Genomic DNA, 24030 nt, shown 5'->3' with positions numbered 1-24030 from the left:
GTCCGGACTTCAACTCCCAGAATTCCCCAGCCAGCATTTGCTGGCTGGGGAATTCTGGGAATTGAAGTCCGGACATCTTCAAGTTGCCAAGGCTGGGAAACACCGCATTACTATATAGTTATTATTATTAATATTGTGATGAATATAACAACAAATACGTGGATTATGATTATTCAAATAACTGTACCCAGATCATACACTGTTTGACGGACATGTGAAGTAATATAAACAAAACGAATAAAACATGAAAGAAAAACGAAAAACTAGGTGACATAGTTTTTTGAGGGGCTGCCCCAAAGAAGAGGGAGTCAAGCTATTCTCCAAGGCACCTGAGGGCAGAACAAGAAGCAACAGGTGGAAACTAATCAAGGAGAGAAGCAACTTAGAACTAAGGAGAAATTTCTAATTAATCAGTGGAACAGCTGGCCTCTGGAAGTTGCAGGTGCTCCATCACCGGAGGCTTTTAAAAAAAGAGATTGAATAGCCATTTTCCAGAAATAGCATAGGTCTCCGGTCCAAGTAGGGGGTTGGACTAGATGACCTTCAGGAGACCCTTCCAACTCTGTTGCTGTTACAGGCACAAGACTGGTGGAACCCGGCTTGGGATGAGGAAGATCTGGGTGTTCTGCCAAACCACAGACTGAAACATGGGCCAAAGTTATTATGGGCTGCATCCAGACCATGGATGGAATTCTGTATTCCCAAAGGGAATGGCAGCATCACATGCCACTCTTCATTTTTCTATCTCTACGGGCCTGGAAGGGTGGAACACAGAGCAGGAGGGAACTAGCCCATTTTTGCTATTAGCTTTCTGATTGGTGGGGCCTCTCCTCACTCAAAATCTCACTGGCCAGTAGGTATTGCTGCATGCGACCAATGGTATGAAGGGCGGAGCTGTGTGGGAGGAAGGAAAGGCATGGCCAGCCCTTAAAGGGCCAGGCGCCCAAAGTGATTTATTTACCAATTTATAAAGCGTTCCGACTCCAAGTGATTTTAAGCAGTGTACAAAATACCCCAGAAGATGCAAAATCTAGAATCACATATTGTATTTGTGTTACAAAATGTTGTCCTAGGCTCCTGCTGCAAATTGGCATCTTCTGAGGACGTGGCTTTGTTATATTTATAGTGTGTGTGTGTGTGTGTGTGTGTGTGTGTGTGTGTGTGTGTGTGAAGTTATCATCCAGCCCTCTCCCAGAAAAATGAAATATCCTAAGAAATATTGAAAAGGCAGAATATTTCTCAGGATGTGAAAAGAAAGAAACATGCTTTAAAAGACAGAATAGTTGCCTGTAGCTTCCTGCCCATCCACACCTTTGTCAATAGGCCATTGAGAAGGCCAGGCTAGCCCACTTTACATAATAAAGACTTCTCCACTCCAGCCCCCGGGGTGGGGGATGGGAGTAAAGGCATGATAATGTTGGAAATTTACTCAGCTGAGCACATGGCATCTGAGAACTCATCACAGCCTAGAGAGTAGCCCCTGCACGGCCCCATGGGAGTCTGACAACCAATCAGAATACATTTCTTACACGGGAACAGGAAACAGAGAGGTGGGACTACTAAACAGGGTATAAAAAGCCTAGCAAGCCCCTCCCTCAGCCCTTCTCTTCTTCTCCACCAACATTGAAGCATGTGATCACCTTTTCTGCACAGGGCTCAAGCCATGTGGTCCTGTCCACCAATAAACCATCTTTCCAAGCAGCCTCCATGTCTCCAGTGTCTTCTTCCCCACTTGGAGCTGAACCCAGAAGGACATTTCTTTCTATATATATAGCATTTGTGCTGATATATATAAAAATTATGATCTCCAGAACTTTTAAAATATATTGGTCACTGAGCTTTTGTTAGTCACTGCTAACATCATCAGAGTGTAAAAGCCATTAGAGGGATACCTGCCTTTATACAATGTTAATTTGGCCATTGCACGTGTGATATATATATATTCTATGTCAGGTTCCGAAGGGTTAATGAAACCAGCCAAACACAGCACCAGTTGACATTCTATATCAGTGTTTCTCAACCTTGGCGACTTTAAGTCCTGTGGACTTCAACTCCCAGAATCCCCCAGCCAGCTGCTGGCTGGGGGATTCTGGGAGTTGAAGTCCACAGGACTTAAAGTCGCCAAGGTTGAGAAACACTGTTCTATATATTCTTGCTAATCAACAGCTGCCTTTATTCTGCCAGGAGGCATAAAAAATTGAGTTTCTAAGGGCTATCGGTGTGTGCCAGGCAGCCATCCAACCGGTAAAACGTCCCCCTGCTTAAATTCACAGGGAGCAACATGATTCAGCTTGGGTTGGCCAATGTTTGGAAGATGGAAAATAAAGGTGGCTTCAAATCAACTTTCACTTTCGCAAGAATTTGACAGTTCTTCTGCTTTCCAGCCCAAGATCTCCTAGTGGTCTCCCATCCAACCCCCAATCCAGATTCTCTGATTCTGCTTCGTTTTTCACGTCTGGCAGTGCTGGTTTTGTGCTGCCTCCTGAACTGGGCAACAATGCGCTCTGGGGTCACGTTCGGCTCTTTGGGACATCCCTACAAATGCTGCGTGTTCCCCTTGCACTAATGTGTCATTCTCTATTATTTTTTTCCCTTTTTTCCCTTTTCCAATTCAACCCACCGATTCGGGGGCTGCCAGGGCCAATCGGGCTCCATTTCTTTCATCTTTTTCCCCAGACTTTTGATCCTTTTGCACCCCACGATCTCAGTGGACAAACGCAGAAAAGGAAAACTTAACACAAGATGTTCTAGAGGTGGCACATCCCACCCACAAGATTAGCTAAAATTAACAAAAATTTATCGCCACGATGTTGGAAATGTAACTCTGCACTAGGGACCTTCTACCATATGTGGTGGGAGTGCATGAAAGCTCGGGCTTTTCGGCACCAGATAAGAAAGCACTTGGAAGAGATGCTAAATCAAAGGATGGATTTGAGGACAGAATTTATTTCCACTAGGGATCACAAAAGAAAAACACGGCTATATTTAATGCCGCATATTTTAATGGCGGCAAGACTGGTTTTTGCACAGAAATGGAAAAATAAGGAAGAAGAAATAATAAATGAGATACTGACATGCGCAGAGATGGACAGGCTGACTCTTAGAGCTCAAAGACGAGGGTGAGATGGAACATCATGAAATCTGGGACAAATTGCACCGATGGTTAGAAACGAGGGGAAAAGGCCAGGACAGAAAAACACAGACAACTTAAGAATTGGAAAGTAGGGTATTAAGAAGGTGTGATAGGTAGGAATCCAATAGACCGATCAGATCCCACAGATTAGGCCTCCTCCAAATTCCATCCGCCGGCCAGTGTCGACTGGCGACTACCCGGAGGAGGGCCTTCTCTGTGGCTGCTCCGACCCTCTGGAACAAACTCCCCGTGGAGATTCGAACCCTCACCACCCTCCAGGCCTTCCGCAAAGCCCTTAAAACCTGGCTATTCCGACAGGCCTGGGGCTAAAGAGCTTTTGCCCCCCTCCTCGAATGGTATGGTTGTTGTGTGCTTTTAAATTGTGTATTGTTCTGTTCGTCTTTTTTTATCCCTTATCTGTACCCCCTTCCCTGACTTGGATTGTGAGCCGCCCTGAGTCCCCTTCGGGGAAAAGGGCAGCATATAAATGCAATAAATTCAATTCAATTCAATGTATTTGTCTGGTTAGTAATTCTATAAAAGAAAGGATTAATGGACAGGTAATCTGACTCACACACCTATGTAATGGATAGAAAATGTAATCGTTGTAAGATCCAATCACTATATGGAAATGTTTATGCGAGCAATGTTCGCACTATGTCCAATGTTTTCAATGTTTAGCCAATAAGAAACTTTTTTTTAAAAAAGTGGACAAACGCAGGCAGAGGTGAGAATGAAACTCTAAACAGCAACCGGTTTAATCACGCCAGGAAGTGTGATCTTGGTGGTGGAAATACACACCCACATGCTCTCCTTCCGTGCCAACCTCTTCCAGGGTGACTAGCCAAGGGTGAACTTTGGCATTTCCCTACCAGGGCCTTTCCCTTGAGAAAGAGAAGCCGATATTCCCCTTTCTCTTTTACAGCCAGTCCTTGATCAATGACCGTTCCAAGTTACAACAGCACTAAAACAAGGGAAGTTCACACATCATGGCCATTGCAGCATTCCCCGGCGTTACGTGATTTAAAATTCGGACACTTGGCCACTGGCAGGTATTTATGACGGTTGCAGTGTGTTCTGGGGGGGGAGAGGGTGTCACGTGATCCCCGTTTGTGACGAGCAAAGCCGAACGGGAATCCAGATTCACTTAACAACCGTGGTCCTAACCGCTGCCGTGATTCACTTCACAATTGCGTCGAAGGAGCTTGTAAAATTCACTCCACTGTCTCGCTTAGCCACTGAAATGTTGGGCTCGGCTGAGGATCCAAGGGGAGGACCAGCTGCCATTGCTTCCCGTGACTAAAATGGGAAGGGAACCCAGAGGGCATCTAGACCACCCCTCGCTCAGAGAGGGAATCCTGGGGGGGAGGGGGGGATTTTTTGGATCAGGGGTTGGATTATAGCAATAGCCCTTAGACTTGCCTACTGCTACAGCCCTCTCTAAGAGTCAGCCTTTCGCCCCCCCCAAGAATCTGGGTCCTTGTTTTACAGACCTCGGAAGGACGGAAGGCTGAGTCAACTTTGAGCCGGTGAGAATCGAATTGCTGACAGTCGGCAGAATTAGCCTGCAATGCTGCATTCTAACCACTGTGGCACCAGGAGGGAGGAGAGAGGGAGGAATAGCAATAGCACTTAGACTTATATACCGCTTCACATTGCTTTACATCAGTGTTTCTCAACCTTGGCGACTTTAAGTCCTGTGGACTTCAACTCCCAGAATCCCCCAGCAGCAGAGCTGGCTGGGGGATTCTGGGAGTTGAAGTCCACAGGACTTAAAGTCGCCAAGGTTGAGAAACGCTGCTTTACATCCTTCTCTAAGCAATTGACAGAGTCAGCATATTATTATTTATTTGTCTTATTATTATTATTATATGGCCCTCAACAATTGGAGTCCTTGTTTTACCAACCTGAGAAGGACAGAAGGTTGAGTCAACCCTGCGCCTGGTGCAGTGGTCGGATTCAAATAATTTACCAACCGGTTCTCTGCCCTAATGACCAGCTGGGTAGGCGGGGCTCAGTGGTCATGTGATAATGTGGGTGTGGCCAAGTCAATGTCACTCAGGTCGATGGGCACTTCACCTTAGTTATTACAATGGTAATAAGGGTTAACTGGAGAGGCAGTTTCTGTAAGCAATAAAGATGAGGCTAGAAACAACACCAGAATGTTTCCTTCCTTCCTTCCTTCCTTCCTTCCTTCCTTCCTTCCTTCCTTCCTTCCTTCCTTCCTTCCTTACAGGATTAGCCCTGTAAAGTGGGGAAAAACAAAAGATTTTTTTCCAATAATCGGTTCTCCGAACTGCTTAGAAAGTTACCAACCGGTTCTCCCGGACAGGTGCGAACCGGCTGAATCCCACCATTGGCCTTGGTGAGACTCGAACTGTTGGCAGTCAGCAAAAGTAGCCTGCAATACCAAATGTTAACCACTGGGCCACCGTGGCTCGTAATAAAATTGTTCATAACAATTTAGTTCCATTCTAAATTTGGGTCAAGCATCAGTCCTGTTTCCCCCCCCCCCTTCCACGTGACCCGTCAAAACCGCGGTCCACTAAAGCGCGCCCGATTAAAGCGCGTACGTGACGTCATCAGCAGCGCGACGAAAAAAATTAAAAATAAATTAAATTAAAATAAAAATAAAATTAAAGCAAGCCGATTCGCATAAAGGTAAGGGCTAGGTTTAGGGTTAGGGTTAGGGTTAGGTTAAGGGTTAGGTTTAGGGTTACGTTAAGCATTAGGGTTAGGTTTAGGGTTAGGTTAAGGGTTAGCGTTAGGTTTAGGGTTAGGTTTAGGGTTAGGTTTGGGGGGGTTAGGGTAAGGTTTTCGCTTTAATTTTAAATTTACCGCTCACAGCGCGATGTTTTCGTCGCGCTGTGATGATGTCACGTACGCGCTTTCGTCGAGCACGCTTTATTCTACCGCGGTTTTGTGGTGGAACCCCCCTCCAACCCCCAACCCCCTCCCCCGCTTATCACCCTGTCAATCTTTCCTTCCGTTCTGGAATTGGGCCTTTTCTCCCAAGCAGCTTCCAGGACTCCTTCCAAATAGGGGATCAAACTGGATCGGTGCCACCCTCTCCTTGATTAAAAAGCCAGATTTATTTTTCATTTTTCTTCTCTGGTTCAATTTATTTGCTTCTGCCTTACTTTGTCAGAACTTATTTGGAGGGTCTGCGCTCCCACAAAGTGAAAAGGATAAAATGAGGTCTTGCGGTGAAGGCCAGAAACCTCAAGAGTTGTGAGTTCTAGTTCCGCTTAGGCACAAAAGCCGGCTGGGTGACTTTGCATCCATCACCGGGAGAGATGGTGAGTTCTAGTCCCGCCTTAGGCATGAAAGCCGCCCAGGGTGACTTTGGGCCAGCCCCTCTCCCTCTCAGGCCAGCCCACCTCACAGGGCTGTTGTGGGGAAAAGAGGAGGAGGGAGGAGTGTTAAGGACATTTGCCATCTTGCGTTACTTGTAAAAATAAGAAAAGCTTTCCCCCTCCTCTCTTAATTAACCTGTTGGCATCCCAGAGGAGCTTTTGAAGTCATTGGCAAGTGCCTGGAGCAACGTCACTCAAGCTTGGCAACTTTTAGATGGACACCAAGGTGGCTGGGGGGTTGTGGGAGCCGAAATTCAAAGCCTGCTGGCTGGGGAATTCTGGCAGCTGAATCCCACCCCGCTCAAACCCTGGGGGATTCTGGGAGTTGAAGCCCACTCCTCTTAAAGCCTGCTGGCTGGGGGATTCTGGGAGTTGAAGCCCACCCCTCTTAAAGACTGCTGGCTGGGGAATTCTGGCAGCTGAATCCCACCCACCTCAAACCCTGGGGGATTCTGGGAGTTGAAGCCCACTCCTCTTAAAGCATGCCAGCTGAGGGATTCTGGGAGTTGAAGCCCACTCCTCTTAAAGCCTGCTGGCTGGGGGATTCTGGGAGTTGAAGCCCACCCCTCTTAAAGACTGCTGGCTGGGGAATTCTGGCAGCTGAATCCCACCCACCTCAAACCCTGGGGGATTCTGGGAGTTGAAGCCCACCCCTCTTAAAGCATGCTGGCTGGGGAATTCTGGCAGCTGAATCCCACCCCTCTTAAAGCCTGCTGGCTGGGGGATTCTGGCAGCTGAATCCCACCCCTCTTAAAGCATGCCAGCTGAGGAATTCTGGGAGTTGAAGCCCACCCCTCTTAAAGCATGCTGGCTGGGGGATTCTGACAGTTGAAGCCCACCCCTCTTAAAGCATGCCAGCTGAGGGATTCTGGGAGTTGAAGCCCACCCCTCTTAAAGCATGCTGGCTGGGGAATTCTGGCAGCTGAATCCCACCCCTCTTAAAGCATGCTGACTGGGGAATTCTGGCAGCTGAATCCCACCCCTCTTAAAGCATGCTGGCTGGGGAATTCTGGCAGCTGAATCCCACCCCTCTTAAAGCATGCCAGCTGGGGGATTCTGGGAGTTGAAGCCCACCCCTCTTAAAGCATGCTGGCTGGAGGATTCTGACAGTTGAAGCCCACCCCTCTTAAAGCATGCTGGCTGGGGAATTCTGGCAGCTGAAACCCACCCCTCTTAAAGCATGCCAGCTGGGGGATTCTGGGAGTTGAATCCCACCCCTCTTAAAGCATGCCAGCTGAGGGATTCTGGGAGTTGAAGCCCACCCCTCTTAAAGCATGCTGGCTGGGGAATTCTGGCAGCTGAATCCCACCCCTCTTAAAGCATGCCAGCTGAGGGATTCTGGGAGTTGAAGCCCACCCCTCTTAAAGCATGCTGGCTGGAGGATTCTGACAGTTGAAGCCCACCCCTCTTAAAGCATGCTGGCTGGGGAATTCTGGCAGCTGAAGCCCACCCCTCTTAAAGCATGCCAGCTGGGGGATTCTGACAGTTGAATCCCACCCCTCTTAAAGCATGCCAGCTGAGGGATTCTGACAGTTGAAGCCCACCCCTCTTAAAGCATGTTGGCTGGGGAATTCTGGCAGCTGAATCCCACCCCTCTTAAAGCATGCCAGCTGGGGGATTCTGGGAGTTGAATCCCACCCCTCTTAAAGCATGCCAGCTGAGGGATTCTGGGAGTTGAAGCCCACCCCTCTTAAAGCATGCTGGCTGGGGAATTCTGGCAGCTGAAGCCCACCCCTCTTAAAGCATGCTGGCTGGAGGATTCTGACAGTTGAAGCCCACCCCTCTTAAAGCATGCCAGCTGGGGGATTCTGGGAGCTGAATCCCACCCCCCTTAAAGCATGCCAGCTGAGGGATTCTGGGAGTTGGCTGGGGAATTCTGGCAGCTGAATCCCACCCCTCTTAAAGCATGCCAGCTGGGGGATTCTGGGAGCTGAAGCCCACCCATCTCATAGTTGCCAACTTGAGAGGAACTCTTCCAGGCGTTCCCCGGGGAGGGGAGCCCAGATCCAAGTCAGATTTCTTTTCTCCCCCCTTCGCACGACCCTCTGCAGACAGGGGGCTCCGATGCGCTGCGTCCCCGCTCCGCAGCCCCCGCAGCCGCTCCTCCCTCGAGCCCCGCAGGCGTCCCGGGGCGGCGGGCAGGTCTCTCCAGCTGCGCTCCGCTGCACGGCGGCACCGCCCGGCCCGGAAGGGAGGCACCTGCTGGCCCGTCGTCGGGGGGCGGTCCGGCGGGACTCCTCCCTGCGGAAGCTCCGGCGGCCCGGCTGGCCCCGCCGATCAGGTGAGGGGCTGCTCGCAGCTTGGGCTCGACGGCGCTCCTGCCCGCTCCGGCCCCGGCGCCCTCGGACCGGACCCCACCGGCTCTCTCCCCAGGGCAGAAGCGGCGGAGGCGGTCCGCCAGGCTCCTGGTTGGGCGCGTAAGTCCGGGCTGGCGGGCGGGGGTCTCTGTCGGCGCCCCCCTCCCTCGCCCCCCCCGTCCCATCCTTGCAAGCCCCCCGCCTTTTCCTCTCCTCTGCCTTCCCGTCCCATAAACTGGCCTCGTCTGTTTTGCGGGGAGGGGGGGTTAGGGTTGGGGGGGGGTGGAAGTGAGGGACGGGGCAGGGGTCTCGGCTGCCCCTCCCTCCCTCCCGGTCCGATCTTCGGAAGCCCACCGGCCTTTCTTCTCTCCTGCCTTCCCCACCGTCTGTTTTGCGGGGAGGGGGTGTTAGGGTTGGGGGGGGTGGAAGTGAGGGACGGGGCAGGGGTCTCGGCTGCCCCTCCCTCCCTCCCGGTCCGATCTTCGGAAGCCCACCGGCCTTTCTTCTTCCTGCCTTCCCCACCGTCTGTTTTGCGGGGAGGGGGTGTTAGGGTTGGGGGGGGGTGGAAGTGAGGGACGGGGCAGGGGTCTCGGCTGCCCCTCCCTCGCTCCCGGTCCGATCTTCGGAAGCCCACCGGCCTTTCTTCTCTCCTGCCTTCCCCACCGTCTGTTTTGCGGGGAGGGGGTGTTAGGGTTGGGGGGGTGGAAGTGAGGGACGGGGCAGGGGTCTCGGCTGCCCCTCCCTCGCTCCCGGTCCGATCTTCGGAAGCCCACCGGCCTTTCTTCTCTCCTGCCTTCCCCACCGTCTGTTTTGCGGGGAGGGGGTGTTAGGGTTGGGGGGGGTGGAAGTGAGGGACGGGCAGGGGTCTCGGCTGCCCCTCCCTCGCTCCCGGTCCGATCTTCGGAAGCCCACCGGCCTTTCTTCTCTCCTGCCTTCCCCACCGTCTGTTTTGCGGGGAGGGGGTGTTAGGGTTGGGGGGGTGGAAGTGAGGGACGGGGCAGGGGTCTCGGCTGCCCCTCCCTCGCTCCCGGTCCGATCTTCGGAAGCCCACCGGCCTTTCTTCTTTCCTGCCTTCCCCACCGTCTGTTTTGGGGAGAGGGTTGTTAGGGTTGGGGGGGGGGTGAAATTGAGGGACGGGCGGGAGTCTCCATCTGGGACCCCGGCTGCTCCCCTCCTTCGCCCCCGGACCCATCCTTGGAAGCCCACCGCCCTTTCCTCTCTCCTGCCTTTCCCGTTCCGTCCCATAAACTGGCAACGTGTGGGGTTTTTGGGGGGGGCGGAGTGGAATTAGGGGAGGGGGGGAGGTCTCGGCTGCCCCTCCCTCGCTCCTGGTCCGATCCTTTGCAACCAGCTGCCCTTTCCTCTCTCCTGCCTTCCGTCCCGTCCCATAAACCGCCAAAGTCTGTTTGGGGGCGGGGGCGGTGGAATTGAGAAACGGGGAGGGGGTCTCCATCTGGGACCCCGGCTGCCTCCTCTCCTTTGCCCCGGTCCCATCCTTGCAAGCCCACCGCCCTTTCTTCTTTCCTGGCCTTCCCGGCCCGTCCCATAAACCGGCATCGTCTGCTTTTCGGGGAGGGGGTGTTAGGGCTGGGGGGGGTGGAATTGAGGGACGGGCGGGGGGCTGCATCTTGGATCCCGGCTGCCCCCCTCCTTCGCTCCCCGATCCCATCCTTGGAAACCAGCCGCCCTTTCCTCTTTCCTGCCTTCCCGTCCCAAAATCCCGTCTGGGTTTCTTTGGGGTGGGTGGGGGTGGATTTGAGGGACGGGGCGGGGGTCTCGGCTGCCCCTCCCTCGTCCCCGGCCCGATCCTTGCAAGTCCTCCCCCTTTTCTTCTTTCCTGCCTTCCCCTCCCCTCCCATAAACCGGCACCGTCTGTTTGGGGTCGGTGGGCTGGAATTGAGGGACGGGCGGGGGTCTCGGCTGCCCCTCCCTCGTCCCCGGCCCGATCCTTGCAAGTCCTCCCCCTTTTCTTCTTTCCTGCCTTCCCCTCCCCTCCCATAAACCGGCACCGTCTGTTTGGGGTCGGTGGGCTGGAATTGAGGGACGGGGCGGGGGTCTCGGCTGCCCCTCCCTCGTCCCCGGCCCGATCCTTGCAAGTCCTCCCCCTTTTCTTCTTTCCTGCCTTCCCCTCCCCTCCCATAAACCGGCACCGTCTGTTTGGGGTCGGTGGGCTGGAATTGAGGGACGGGTCGGGGGTCCCCATCTAAGCGACTCCTGGCGTCTCCTCCCCGGCCCCGCCTTCACACCCCTCGGACCTCCCTGCCCGCTCAGCAGAGCCGTCCAACCCGGCAGAGGGAAGCGATCCGTCGGGTATGACTACTCAATCTGCCCCTTCCAGTCGGGTTGGCTCTCGTTTGTCGGGACGATGGGTGTTGTAGTCCCGCGGGGAGGGGGCACCAGGTCGTAAGGGAGAAGAAGGAAGAGGGGGCAGCCCCGCGTCCCTCCCAGCGCGTCCCCCCACAGGGCGCTCCTTCCAAAGGGGTAAACCAGCCAGCCCACCCCCCAAACAGGATTACCTGGAAAAGGGAGCGAGGTAGAGAAAGCTGGGGGGTCGCAAATGAGGGGGTGGGTCCCCGGGGTGGTCCCACAGCGCCTCACTTCCTCCGGATCCGCCCCTCGTTTTGGGCCAGGCGCCGAGCGCAAAGTGGCTTTGCGCGAAATCCTATGCACTGCGCAGCTGGGTGGTTTGCGTTTGATCCATAAGCTGGTCCAGAGAGGGGCTGAGATGGGGGGTGGGGTGATGGTGGTAAACCAACATTTGGATTAACAGATCCGGGACTAAGTTTGTTCGAGGTTAGATGAAGGTTTGATGAGCTGCAGGCAGAGAAAGGTGGATTGTCTGTCTTGGTCATTTTTGCACAAGAATTCTCACTGTCACACGTGTGTGTGTGTGATTAAAATTATGCACTTTTTTATACAAGGATGTTCCTTTTTTATATATATTATGTCCTTTCTTATTTTTTCCAGTATAAACATACATATTTTGTGGACAGATTAAAATTATGCACTTTTTTGTACAAGGATGTTCCTTTTTATATATATATTATGTCCTTTTTTATTTTTTCCAGTATAAACATACATATTTTGTGGACAGATTAAAATTATGCACTTTTTTATTCAAGGATGTTCCTTTTTTATATATATTATGTCCTTTTTTATTTTTTCCAGTATAAACATACATATTTTGTGGACAGATTAAAATTATTCACTTTTTTATACAAGGATGTTCCTTTTTTATATATATTATGCTCTTTTTTATTTTTTCCAGTATAAACATACATATTTTGTGGACAAATTAAAATTATGCACTTTTTAATACAAGGATGTTCCTTTTTATATATTTTATGTCCTTTTTTATTTTTTCCAGTATAAACATACATATTTTGTGGACAGATTAAAATGATTCACTTTTTGTACAAGGATGTTCCTTTTTTATATATATTATGTCCTTTTTTTATTTTTCCCAGTATAAACATACATATTTTGTGGACAGATTAAAATTATGCACTTTTTTATTCAAGGATGTTCCTTTTTTATATATATTATGTCCTTTTTTTATTTTTTCCAGTATAAACATACATATTTTGTGGACAGATTAAAATGATTCACTTTTTTGTACAAGGATGTTCTTTTTTTATATATATTATGTCCTTTTTCATTTTTTCCACTATAAACATACATATTTTGTGGACAGATTAAAATTATTCACTTTTTTGTACAAGGATGTTCCTTTTTTAAAAAATATATTACATTTTTTTTTAAAATTTCCAGCATAAACATACGTATTTTGTGGACAGTACATTGCCTGGGCCAAGCCTTTAAAAAGCAACTTTAACAATAGTGATCCAAATCAATAGGTATCAATCTAATCTTCCAACTTCAACTATATTAGTCTCTTTCCATCATTCTTCCCTTCATTCATTTAAACATTTTCCCCTTCATTCATTTAAACTTCTTGCTCTGTATTTGTTCTCTCCTGCTAAGTATTATCATTTAATAGGAAGGAGGTTCCTAATAGGCAAAAGATATTCTGAGTTTGAACCCAGGTTAGCTGATAAACCAGTGTTTTTCAACCTTGGCCACTTGAAGATGTCTGGACTTCAACTCCCAGAATTCCCCAGCCAGCGAATGCATTCGCTGGCTGGGGAATTCTGGGAGTTGAAGTCTGGACATCTTCAAGTGGACAAGGTTGAGAAACACTGTCCTAGACACTTCCCCATCTTCAAGTGGCCAAGGTTGAGAAACACTGTGATAAACCATTGTAATTTCTTTCTTTTTTTTTGGGGGGGGGGGGGGAGAGCATTAACTTGAATGCACAAACGTTGATTTGATTGTGAACATTTCAAAACTAGAAACTCTGGGGAATTTCCCCCCCCCCCAAGTGTGTTTTTACCACGATTTGTTTACAGTACTGATTGCGTTTTAATCTGTGTTTGTTCGGAGCACAGCTAGAAATCAATAAAGGCCTCCGCTTCTATTATTAAAATCGCTTTTGTTTACTTATTAATTTGATATGCGGAATGTGGAAGGAACACATTTTCTGGGTCCGAATGCAAAAAACACCGAGAGGTTGATTAATCGCGAGGTATACAAAAGCTAAAGACATTTTTTTAGGTAAAGAGGGTTTGAAATGGGGCTGAGTTTAGATGGGTTCTTCTTGCAGGCGTTTCATCGCCCAGTTAGGTAACATCTTCAGTGCTAGGAGGAGGAAGGGGTTGTGAGAGGTGGGAGGAGAAGAAGGAAGGGCTGTCCTTGGTGCTCTCTGAGCTTGGTGGTTTTCTTGCAGACCTTTCATAACCCAAGTAGGGAACATCATCAGTGCTAGAAGGGAGGAGATTCAGGAAGTGGAAAAGAAGGAGAGGAGGAGGAGGAGGAGGAGGAGGAGGAGGAGGAGGAGGAGGAGGAGGAGGAGGAGGAGGAGGAGGAGGAGGAGGAGGAGGAGGAGGAAGAAAAGGATTATGGGGTCCTTGGTGCTCTCTGAGCTTGGTGGTTTTCTTGCAGACCTTTCATAACCCAAGTAGGGAACATCATCAGGGCTAGAGGGAGGGTGGTGTTTGCAGGGAGGAGGAGGAGGACTGTGGGGTTCTTGGTGTCCTTTGAGCGTGCTGGCTTTTTTGCAGGCATTTCATCACTCGACTAGGTAACAGCATCAGGGCTAGAGGGGAGTAGGGTTTGCTCAGTCCTTTCTATGACTGATGATGTTCCCTAGTTGGGTCATGAAACGGTCGTCGTCCTCCTCCTCCCTCTGCAAACCCTCCTCCCTTCTAGCCCTGAAGATGTCACCTAGTTGGGTCATGAAAAGTCTGCAAGAAAACCATGAAAATCAGAGAGCACCAAGGACCCCACAGTTCTCCTCCGCCTCTTCTTCTCCTCCTCCTCCTCTTCCTCTTCTCCCTCTTCCTCCTCCCCCTCTTCTCCTCCTCCTCCTCTTCCTCTTCTCCCTCTTCCTCCTCCCCCTCTTCTCCTCCTCCTCCTCTTCCTCTTCTCCCACTTCCTCCTCCCCCTCTTCTCCTCCTCTTCTCCTCTTCCTCCTCCTCTTCTCCTCTTCCTCCTCCTCTTCTTCTCCTCTTCCTCTTCCTCCTCCTCCTCCTCTTCTCCTCCTCCTCCTCTTCTCCTCTTCCTCCTCCTCTTCTCCTCTTCCTCCCCCTCCTCTTCTCCTCCTCTTCTCTTCCTCCTCCTCTTCTCCTCCTCCTCCTCCTCTTCTCCTCTTCCTCCTCCTCCTCTCCTCCTCCTCCCTCTTCCTCCTCCTCTTCTCCTCTTCCTCCTCCTCTTCTCCTCTTCCTCCTCCTCTTCTTCTCCTCTTCCTCTTCCTCCTCCTCCTCCTCTTCTCCTCCTCCTCCTCTTCTCCCTCTTCCTCCTCCTCTTCTCCTCTTCCTCCTCCCCCTCTTCTCCTCCTCCTCCTCCTCCTCTTCTCCTACTTCCTCTTCCACCTCCTCCGCTGCTCCTCCTCCTCCTCATCTCCTCCTCCTCCTCCTCTTCTCCTCTTCCTCCTCCTCCTCTCCTCCTCCTCCTCTTCTCCCTCTTCCTCCTCCTCTTCTCCTCTTCCTCCTCCTCTTCTCCTCTTCCTCCTCCTCTTCTTCTCCTCTTCCTCTTCCTCCTCCTCCTCCTCTTCTCCTCCTCCTCCTCTTCTCCTCTTCCTCCTCCTCTCTCCTCTTCCTCCCCCTCCTCTTCTCCTCCTCTTCTCTTCCTCCTCCTCTTCTCCTCCTCCTCCTCCTCCTCTCCTCCTCCTCTTCTCCCTCTTCCTCCTCCTCTTCTCCTCTTCCTCCTCCTCTTCTCCTCTTCTCCTCCTCTTCTTCTCCTCTTCCTCTTCCTCCTCCTCCTCCTCTTCTCCTCCTCCTCCTCTCCTCTTCCTCCTCCTCTTCTCCTCTTCCTCCTCCCCCTCTTCTCCTCCTCCTCCTCCTCTTCTCCTCTTCCTCCTCCCCCTCTTCTCCTCCTCCTCCTCCTCCTCTTCTCCTCCTCCTCCTCCTCTTCTCCTCTTCCTCCTCCTCTCCTCCTCCTCTTCTCCCTCTTCCTCCTCCTCTTCTCCTCTTCCTCCTCCTCTTCTTCTCCTCTTCCTCTTCCTCCTCCTCCTCCTCTTCTCCTCCTCCTCCTCTTCTCCTCTTCCTCCTCCCCCTCCTCTTCTCCTCCTCTTCTCTTCCTCCTCCTCTTCTCCTCCTCCTCCTCCTCCTCTTCTCCTCTTCCTCCTCCTCCTCTCCTCCTCCTCTTCTCCCTCTTCCTCCTCCTCTTCTCCTCTTCCTCCTCCTCTTCTCCTCTTCCTCCTCCCCCTCTTCTCCTCCTCCTCCTCCTCCTCTTCTCCTCTTCCTCCCCCCCTCCTAGCAAACCCCTCTCCCTTCCAGCACTGACTATATTACCTAGTTTGGTCATGAAATGTCTGCAAAGAAACTTTCCAAGCTCGGACAGCACCAAGGATCCCTAAACCTTCTTATTTATTTATTACTTCTAAAGTCACATGTTTGTGCTCTGTTTTCCTGCTTGGGGGGTGCGGGGGGGGGAGGAGAATCCAACTTTTAAAAGGGGCCCAAGTCACAATTGCGAGGCCTTTGACGTTGTATAAGTCCCAGAATGGTCGGTTTCTGCATCTGATGATTCCCATGCAGGCCACATCATCCCCCACTTCTGTCCTCCTCTCCCTCCCTCCCCCCTGCCCCCCCCCAAGTGTCACCGCCGTTGATTAGGTGTGTTAATACGTGTGGAATTCTTGATTTAATCAGGCAGAACTGAGAAAAAGCCAGGATTCCTTATCGCGTCCAAACTGGAAAGACAAACTTTCGAGAAAGTTTAAGGCTTATTTGCGGTTTCACTCTATTCTTTCTCGGGTTTTGATAAGGGGCAGGGAGGGGAGGGGGCTTTAGGGTCGAGGGGTGAGGAGGGGTCAGGATGGATTCATCTCCCAGCAGGTCATTAGCGGAAGGCCGCAGGTTGAAGGGGCCGGTTTAGAAAGAAGCTTTGCTTTCAGGAGCCAAACGTTAGTCGGCGAGCTCCGGGTTCAAGAGCAGTCTACCCTTGAAAAGTCACGGTGAGGACTGGCGACTTCAGCTTTCGTTTCGGGCGGGTTAGGCAGAAGAGGCATTTCCGAAGCCTGCTTTGGTTTTATTGGGGGGGGGGAGAGGGGGTTTCAGGGAGGGTTTGGGGGGGTTTCCTAGGTTGGAGTTCCTTTAGCCTGGGAAAGTAAAAGACACGTTCTGGGCTTCTGGAATTTTCTCTGGGGAGATGAGACAAACCATCTATTATGCTTCTTCCCGCAGGCAGAAATATGCTTTATTAGGCAGGTTTATTAGGCATTTAGGATGATTTAGCCAGATATTAATGTGGATGCTTTCTTTTCTTTTTCTTGTTCTCTCTCTCTTTCCTTTCATTCTTTCTTTCATTTATTTATTCCTTCCTTTCTTTCTCCCCATCTCTTTCCTTTTGCCTTTCTTTTTCCTTTCTCATTCTATTTCTTTCTCTCTCTCTTTCTTCTCCCTTCCTTTCTCTTTTCCTTTCTCTTTCTCTTTTCTCTTCCCTTTCTTTCATTTTCACTCTCTCTTCTCCCTTTCTCTTTCTCTTTCTTTCTTGCCCTCTGGTAGGCAAATCTCAGGAATCCTGGAAGCAAAACGAAAACCTTATGTTTGTGCTTGACAACATGAAAGGCTTGTTTTGTTTTTGTCAAATAAAACTTGCTCTATCCAAACACATTTTATGAAAGGGGATCATCTTTCGCCTGAGCTGATGCCTTTAATAAAATTCTGTTTGAGGGAAGAGGTGTTACTAGATCCCCTTCTGATTCTAGGGTTTTAAGTAAGTGATCCTTTTTAATCTTTTAAATCCTGGGTGAGTTATCAGTTGTGCCAATCCTGATAAGGTCACCACGTGCAGTGGGAGAGGAGGAGAAGGAAAGAAGGAAGGAAGGAAGGAAGGAAGGAAGGAAGGAAGGAAGGAAGGAAAAGAGAGATAGAAAGAGAGGAGAAGGAAGGAAAAGAGAGATAGAAAGAGAGGAGAAGGAAGGAAAAGAGAGAAAGAAAGAGAAAGAGAAAGAAAGAGAGAAAGTGAGGGGAAGGAAAGAAGGAAAAGAGAGATAGAAAGAAAGAAGGGGAGAATGGAAGGAAGGAAAGAAAGAGAAAGAGAAAGAGAGAAGGAAGGAGAGAAAGAAAGAATGGAAAAAAGAGAAAGAGAGAGAAAGATTTGATTGATTTGATTTGATTTGATTATATTTATATGCCGCCCTTTTCCCCCCGAAGGGGACTCAGGGCGGCTCACAATTCAAATCAGGGAAGTGGGGTACAGACAGAAAATAAAAGACAAAAACATAACAATACATAATTTAAAAACACACAACAGTCATACCATTCGAGACGGGGGCAAAGAAAGAGAAAGAGAGAGAGAGAGAAAGAGAAAGAAGGGAAGGAACGAAAGAAGGAAGGAAAAGAGAGTGGAAGAAAGAAGAGAGATGGAGGAAGGAATGGAAAGAAAGAAAGATAGATTGATTAAATAAATCTGGTTTTTCCAGAGAGGTTTTCCCACTGCTGGAAACAAGACGTAGACTTGAGGGACTCACAACATCCCACAGCAAAACAATGCAACGCAACAAAACCACCAATGGAAAAGTGAAATGGCGAACCTGTTTTGTATTTTGGAGAACAGCCGCTGGGTGTGTGGTTGTGTTTTTGGGGGTCCAGCCCAGCTCTCACCCATGACGTAGCCTTTGAGAAGGGGAAGTGGGCAGAAGAAAGAGAAGTGAGAATTTCCTCGGAGGGAGGGAAGGCGAGCGGCAGATTGTAAAAAACGTCCATGTGGGGTTTTTTTTTGTTGAAAAGGTTTTGTTTTAATTCTCTTGCATACAATTATATAGGTCTATACATTATTCACATGATTATTATTCTTCTTTACATTTGTCGTTCTTATACATTTGTCATTCCATTTTAAAAGGTTATAATGTGCAATTGGGGTTGCTTTATTTACCATCCCTTCCGCCTGCTGTAACACCCCCTTCTTTCCCCTTTCTTTTCTCCTTCCTCCTCTCCTTCCCCTTCCTTCTTCCCTTGCCTTTCTCCCGCTCCTCCTCTTCCTCTTCCCATCCTCTCTCCTTACTTCTTCCTTCCTTCTTGGATTGTGAGCCGCCCTGAGTCCCCTTCGGGGGGAAAAGGGTGGCATATAAATGCAATCAATTCAATTCAATTTCTCTCCTCTTGCTCTCCTCTCCTCCTCTCTTCCTTTCTTTTTCTATTGTTATACGTGCCTCTTTCAGATCTCTATGTTTTCTTGGGGATGATATTCCCCCAAACCCAAGTATAGTTTAGTATCATTTCTTATTCCCTTCGCTAATCTATCCTATGTCCCCCCCCCCCACCTTTATATCTCACTCTTGAATATATCCTGGTATATTTAGTACTTCCTTTTCTGTTTTCCCCTCTTCCCCCCACTTTTCGTCTAGGTTCTGTATCTTCCCCTTACTTTCAAAATGTGCATGGGGTTTGGGGTGGGGGGGGGGTGGGGGGCTGCCTAAGACCATCCTTGACTGGAGACCCTGATGGGCCTTTTGCAGGAGACGGAAGAAAATGCCATCGTGATTCGTGGTTTGGAGAATGAGAAAAATAATCTGGAGAATGGAAAGAAGGGAGCAGTTGTTTGTTTTTTGAAATTGTAAAGTGAGGGTTAATATTACAGGGCGGGGCATAACCTTTTCCTAGGGGGTCACAGCAACACTTGTAATAACAACACAAATAATTCATACACCATTCGAAAGCCCATCAAAAACTGAGTTTATTGACACGATTTAATAGTCAGTATGACCACCATTAGCCCTTCGAACAGCATTCAAACGAGGTGGATAAGAACACAACAAATCTTCAAACAGTTCCGTTCGATTTTCCAGATTTTTCAACACAGTTTCCAAATTCATTCTCAAAGTTTCAACCGAATATCGATTTTGACCTTGCTCCTGAATCATCAGAGCTTCCACTTCATCCTTAATTATGGCCCCAATGTTCTCTGCCGGATTGAGATCTGGCGAATTTCCCGGCCAGACGTCATTGCCCCAAAATTTGAAGGATTTCTTGGGCCACTTTTCGGTTTCCTTTTCGTTGTTTGCGACTGCCAGTTGCAATGATGGCTTTGCTTTCTTGGGACAGTTGCAGAGGACGCCCTTCTCCAAATTTTGTGAAACATTCTTGGGCTGTTTTGTTCCAATTATCAGTAACCCAATCCGGATGACGTTTCAATTTGTTTGCAATCCATTTTCGATTGATAAACGTCGCTCCAGCATCGCGAGCCTCTCGAAAGGCAATGCATTTTATTCTGTCAATGATCCTTTGTTCTTCCGAATCGAATTTTCCAGCCATTCTTAAAGCAAATTTAACATTTAATAGCTCATTCAATTCAGTTTTTTATGGGCTTTAAAATGAGGTGTCGCGGAAGTTGTAAACTGCTGTCGATCTTGCTGTGACCCCCTAGGAAAAGGTTATGCCCCGCCCTGTATAAATGTACATATATTTGCTGGAGAAGGAATTGAAGCTCTTCTTTTTATCCTTCTCTTTTTCTGCACTTTTTCTTTCTCCTTTTTACTGTCTCTTCCTTCTATCTCTTTTCTCTCTCCTTTCTTTCTCCCTCTCATTCTTTCCTTCCTTGCTACCCATATTCCTTCTTCATCTTTCATTCTTTCTTTCCTTCCTTCGTTGTTTTTCTTTCCTTTTCTGTCTCCTTTGTCTATCTCCTTTCTTTCTTTCTTTTTTCCTTTATCCTCTTTTCTTCCTTTATCTCCTTTCTCCTCCCCTTTTCATTCTTTCCTTTCTTTTTCTTTCTATCTCCAGCTTTCTTTTTCTATCTTCTTCCCTCTTTTATTCTTTTTTCTTCCATCTCTCTCATTTGTTCTGTCTCCTTTCTTCCTTCTTCCCCTTTCCTTCCTTTCTAACTACCTTCTTTATCTTTTCTTTCTTTCTTTTTCTATCTTTCTCCTTCTCTCGTTTCTCTACCTCTTCTTCCTTCTTTCCTTTTCTTTCTTCCATCACCTTTCTTCCTTTTTTAATCTTTATTTTTATATACCTCCTTCCTTCTTTCATTTTCTTTCTTTCCTTCTTTCTTTTCCTCTCTTCCTTCCTTCCCTCTCTCTCTAAGAGCCAAGGTGGCGCAGTGGTTAAATGCAGCACTGCAGGCTACTGCTAGATCAGCAGGTCAGCGGTTCAAATCTCACCGGCTCAGGGTTGACTCAGCCTTCCATCCTTCCGAGGTGGGTAAAATGAGGACCCGGATTGTTGGGGGCAATATGCTGACTCTCTGTAAACCGCTTAGAGAGGCCTGAAAGCCCTATGAAGCGGTATATAAGTCTAACTGCTATTCCCTCCCTCCTCCCTTCCTTTCTTCCTTCTTCCTTTCATTTCTTTGCTTCTTTCGCTCTTTATTAGTTTGCGTTCATTTTTAGGTTCTTCGTAAAACTTTTCATGAAATCTCACTCTCGGCGGCCGCCGGTGAAAGGAAACTTGGGTGGGTGGGTGGGCCAAGGAGAGCGTGCTGGTTTTCTTTCATTAGCCCCCTCCCCATTTCTCCTGCAGGGAGCAGAGAGGTCTTCCCAGATTTTTCCCAGAGTCCTCCCTTCCCCAAATAAAGAAATCCGGGTGGCTCTTTGGCATTGCCGCTTGTTGTTGTGTTGTGTTTTGTTTGTCTTTGGCTTCAGGGTATTTGGGTGGCATCACAACCTCCTCCCTGGGTGCTCCTCGCTGTGACTCATGGGTTTGGTCATCCCTCCGAAATTTAAGAGGAGGACAGCCAAAGGGGCTGACTCATGCCGAGAGGCACTGGGCCTCCTCCCAGGGAGGGAGACGATTTGCAGGTCAGATAAAAACCTTCATGGCCTTCTTTGCAACCCTTCGCAAGGCCTTATTACACACAGTCCTCGACTTAACACCGTCCGTTTAATGACTGCTCGACTTTGCAGCGGAAAAGGCGGCTCGCGACCGTTGATCGGAATTTGGGAGTGTGGCAACTGGCCTGTACTTATGACGGTGTGTGTGTGTGTCCCCTTTTGCAACCACCTTCTTTTTTTTTAATTGAAAATTTTAGAAAAAAAAACTTTTACAAATGTTTACCTCCTCCCCCCTGCCCTCCCCCCCAACCCCCCCCAACCTTCCTCCCCCCCCACCCCCCGACTTCCTAGAACCAATACAGGGTATAAATCTTCAACAAAGATGTTCTAAAAAGAACTTTCAAAAAGTTGGTATCATCTTTCATTTGAGCTTTAACTCCTCTTTGCTAAGCTAGCTCTAAACCAGTGTTTCTCAACCTTGGCCACTTGAAGATGTCCGGACTTCAACTCCCAGAATTCCCCAGCCAGCGAATGCATTCGCTGGCTGGGGAATTCTGGGAGTTGAAGTCCGGACATCTTCAAGTGGCCAAGGTTGAGAAACACTGCTCTAAACAGATTATATCATTCCTTGATTCTTCAATCATAAACTATCTGGAATTTCTTAGTCCCGTATTTATTTTGAGTATAGTCAATCCATCTTCTCCACTCCAGTTTATATCTCTCATTTGAATGGTCCTTGAGATATGCAGATATTTTAGCCATCTCTGCTAGGTTTGTTACTTTTAATGTCCATTCTTGAATAGTAGGCAAATCTTCCTTCTTCCAGTATTGCGCCACCAACAGTCTTGCTGCGGTTCTTAAATGCAAAATCAAGTTAGTCTCTATAACTGTACAATTTTTGCGACCTTCTGACAAACAGGGGAAGCTGGATTCACTTAAGCAGTGTGTGACTCACTTCGCCGCTGCAGTGACCCGCTTAACAACGGTGCCAAGGCAAGATCGTGCCATGGGACAAAACTCACTTAACGACTATTTCCCTTAGCAGATTTAGATTTAATGAATTTATAGGCCGCCCAATCCCGAAAGGACTCCGGGCGGCTTACAACAAATCCATTTAAAAAATAGAAAAGTTAAAAGCAGCAGGAACATCCGACTCTGTTGTCGTCGTATGTTGAGGATTATGTGGATTTCAGGATCGGGTGGACTTTTGATGGATGTGTGGGGCGTTAGAGGGAGGGTTAGAAGTCCCCCGTGACCCTCTCTGCTCCCTATAGAGCCGGGGTGGCGCAGTGGGTAGAGAGCAGTACTGCAGCCACTTCAGCTGACTGCTAGCTGCAGTTCGGCGGTTCAAATCTCACCGGCTCAAGGTTGACTCAGCCTTCTATCCTTCCGAGGTGGGTAAAATGAGGACCCGGATTGTTGGGGGTGATATGCTGACTCTGTAAACCGCTTAGAGAGGGCTGAAAGCCCTATGAAGCGGTATATAAGTCTAACTGCTATTGCTATTGCCAACCCAGCTGTGCAACCCTCCCACATGACTTCAAAAGAAGAAGTGGAATGAATTCATCCACTGGGGAAATATTATTTCTCATAATGCTTCCAAGGAAATAACTTTCTCAGAGGTTGACCAAAAGGTTCCCAAATGATTGGAAAAAAACAACTTCGAGAGAAAGCAGATGTGCGCACTTCCCTTCCCTCATCTGGTCTTGCACAAGGCGGCCAAGAAAAGTGGGGGCCTCCTGGCTGTGGCTGGTGGCCCAGCAGAATCGACAGCGCAGAAAGAAGCTTTGCAACTTAGAACCGCAGGTCTGGAAGGGGGCCTTGGAGGTCTTCTAGTCCAACCCCTTCGCCAAGGCAGGAGTCCTTAGCCAGGGAGGGCAGCGACTTACGACAATTCATTCGGTGGCCGTTCAATGTTATAGCAGCGACCTTATGACCGTTTTTCACACTTACGACCGTCGCAGCATCTCCGTGGTCACATGATCAAAATCCAGATGCTTGGCAACTGGCATGTACTTATGACGGTTGCAGTGTCCTGGGGTCACTTTTTTGGGGGGGGGGCGACCCTTTTGCGACGCTCTGGGGGAAGCCAGCTTCACTTTACAACCGAGTTGCTAATTGAGTAAGCGCAGTGACTCACTTAACAACTGCGACCAGAAAGGTTGTCAAATGGGGCAAAGACTCGCTTAACGACTGTCTCGCTCAGCCGCAGGAATGTTGGGCTCGCTTGTGCTTGTAAGTCGAGGGCTACGTGGAGAAATGGATTGTATCAATCAATCAGAATAGAGTTGGAAGGGACCTTGGAGGTCATCTAGTCCAGCCCTCTGCTCAAGCAGGAGACGCTGTATCATTTCAGGCAAGTGACTGTCCAGTCTCTTCTTAAAAACCTCCAGTGATGGAGCCGCCACAACTTCTGGTGGCAAGCTGTTCCCCTGGTGAATTGTCCTCACTGTCAGGAAGTTTCTCCTTAGTTCAAAGTTGCTTCTCTTTTGGATTAGTTTCCATCCATTCCTTCCTGTCCTGCCATCTGTTTGGGGGAAAAGAGGTTGACAACCCCCCCATTCTTCTTTGGGGCAGCCCCTCAAATACTGGAATGCTGCTATTGTGTCTCCCCTACTCCTTCCCTTGTCAAGGCTGGCTGAACCCAAATCCTGCGATTATTCTTCGTATGTTTTAGTCTCCAGAACTTTAATCCTCTTAGTTCAGTGTTTGTTCAGTGGCCAATGTGGAGAAAAGACACGGACACGATCTTTCTCGGGATGGAGCGACCCAGATTGGGGGTCTGGGAGCCCCTTTTATTGAGATAGGACAAAGGCAGGAGGAGCAATCAGCAATCAGCGTGTGATTTAAGACAGCCTGTCAAACTACAATTGCTAATCTACAGCTCAGGGAAGTTCTGTCTATATATGGTCAAATCCTGGGCGTCATTGGGTAAGGCACATCTAGAGTGAACTATCAGGATGTTATGTT

At 48.9% G+C, this 24030-nt stretch overlaps 1 protein-coding gene across 1 annotated transcript in view; it reads left to right on the top strand.

Moving 5' to 3' along the window:
- The first annotated feature begins 8729 nt into the window (after nucleotides 1–8729).
- The window catches only part of IRF5 (interferon regulatory factor 5), a 49480-nt gene continuing 34179 nt past the window's right edge, over nucleotides 8730–24030 (top strand). The window contains 1 exon segment of the mRNA XM_032238801.1: nucleotides 8730–8906. The gene's annotated coding sequence lies outside the window, so the exon portion shown is untranslated.

Source organism: Thamnophis elegans, unplaced genomic scaffold (assembly GCF_009769535.1).
Source record: "Thamnophis elegans isolate rThaEle1 unplaced genomic scaffold, rThaEle1.pri scaffold_89_arrow_ctg1, whole genome shotgun sequence".
NCBI lineage: Eukaryota > Metazoa > Chordata > Lepidosauria > Squamata > Colubridae > Thamnophis > Thamnophis elegans.
Note: the sequence above shows the minus strand (reverse complement) of the source record. Positions and strands in the feature narration are given on the sequence as shown.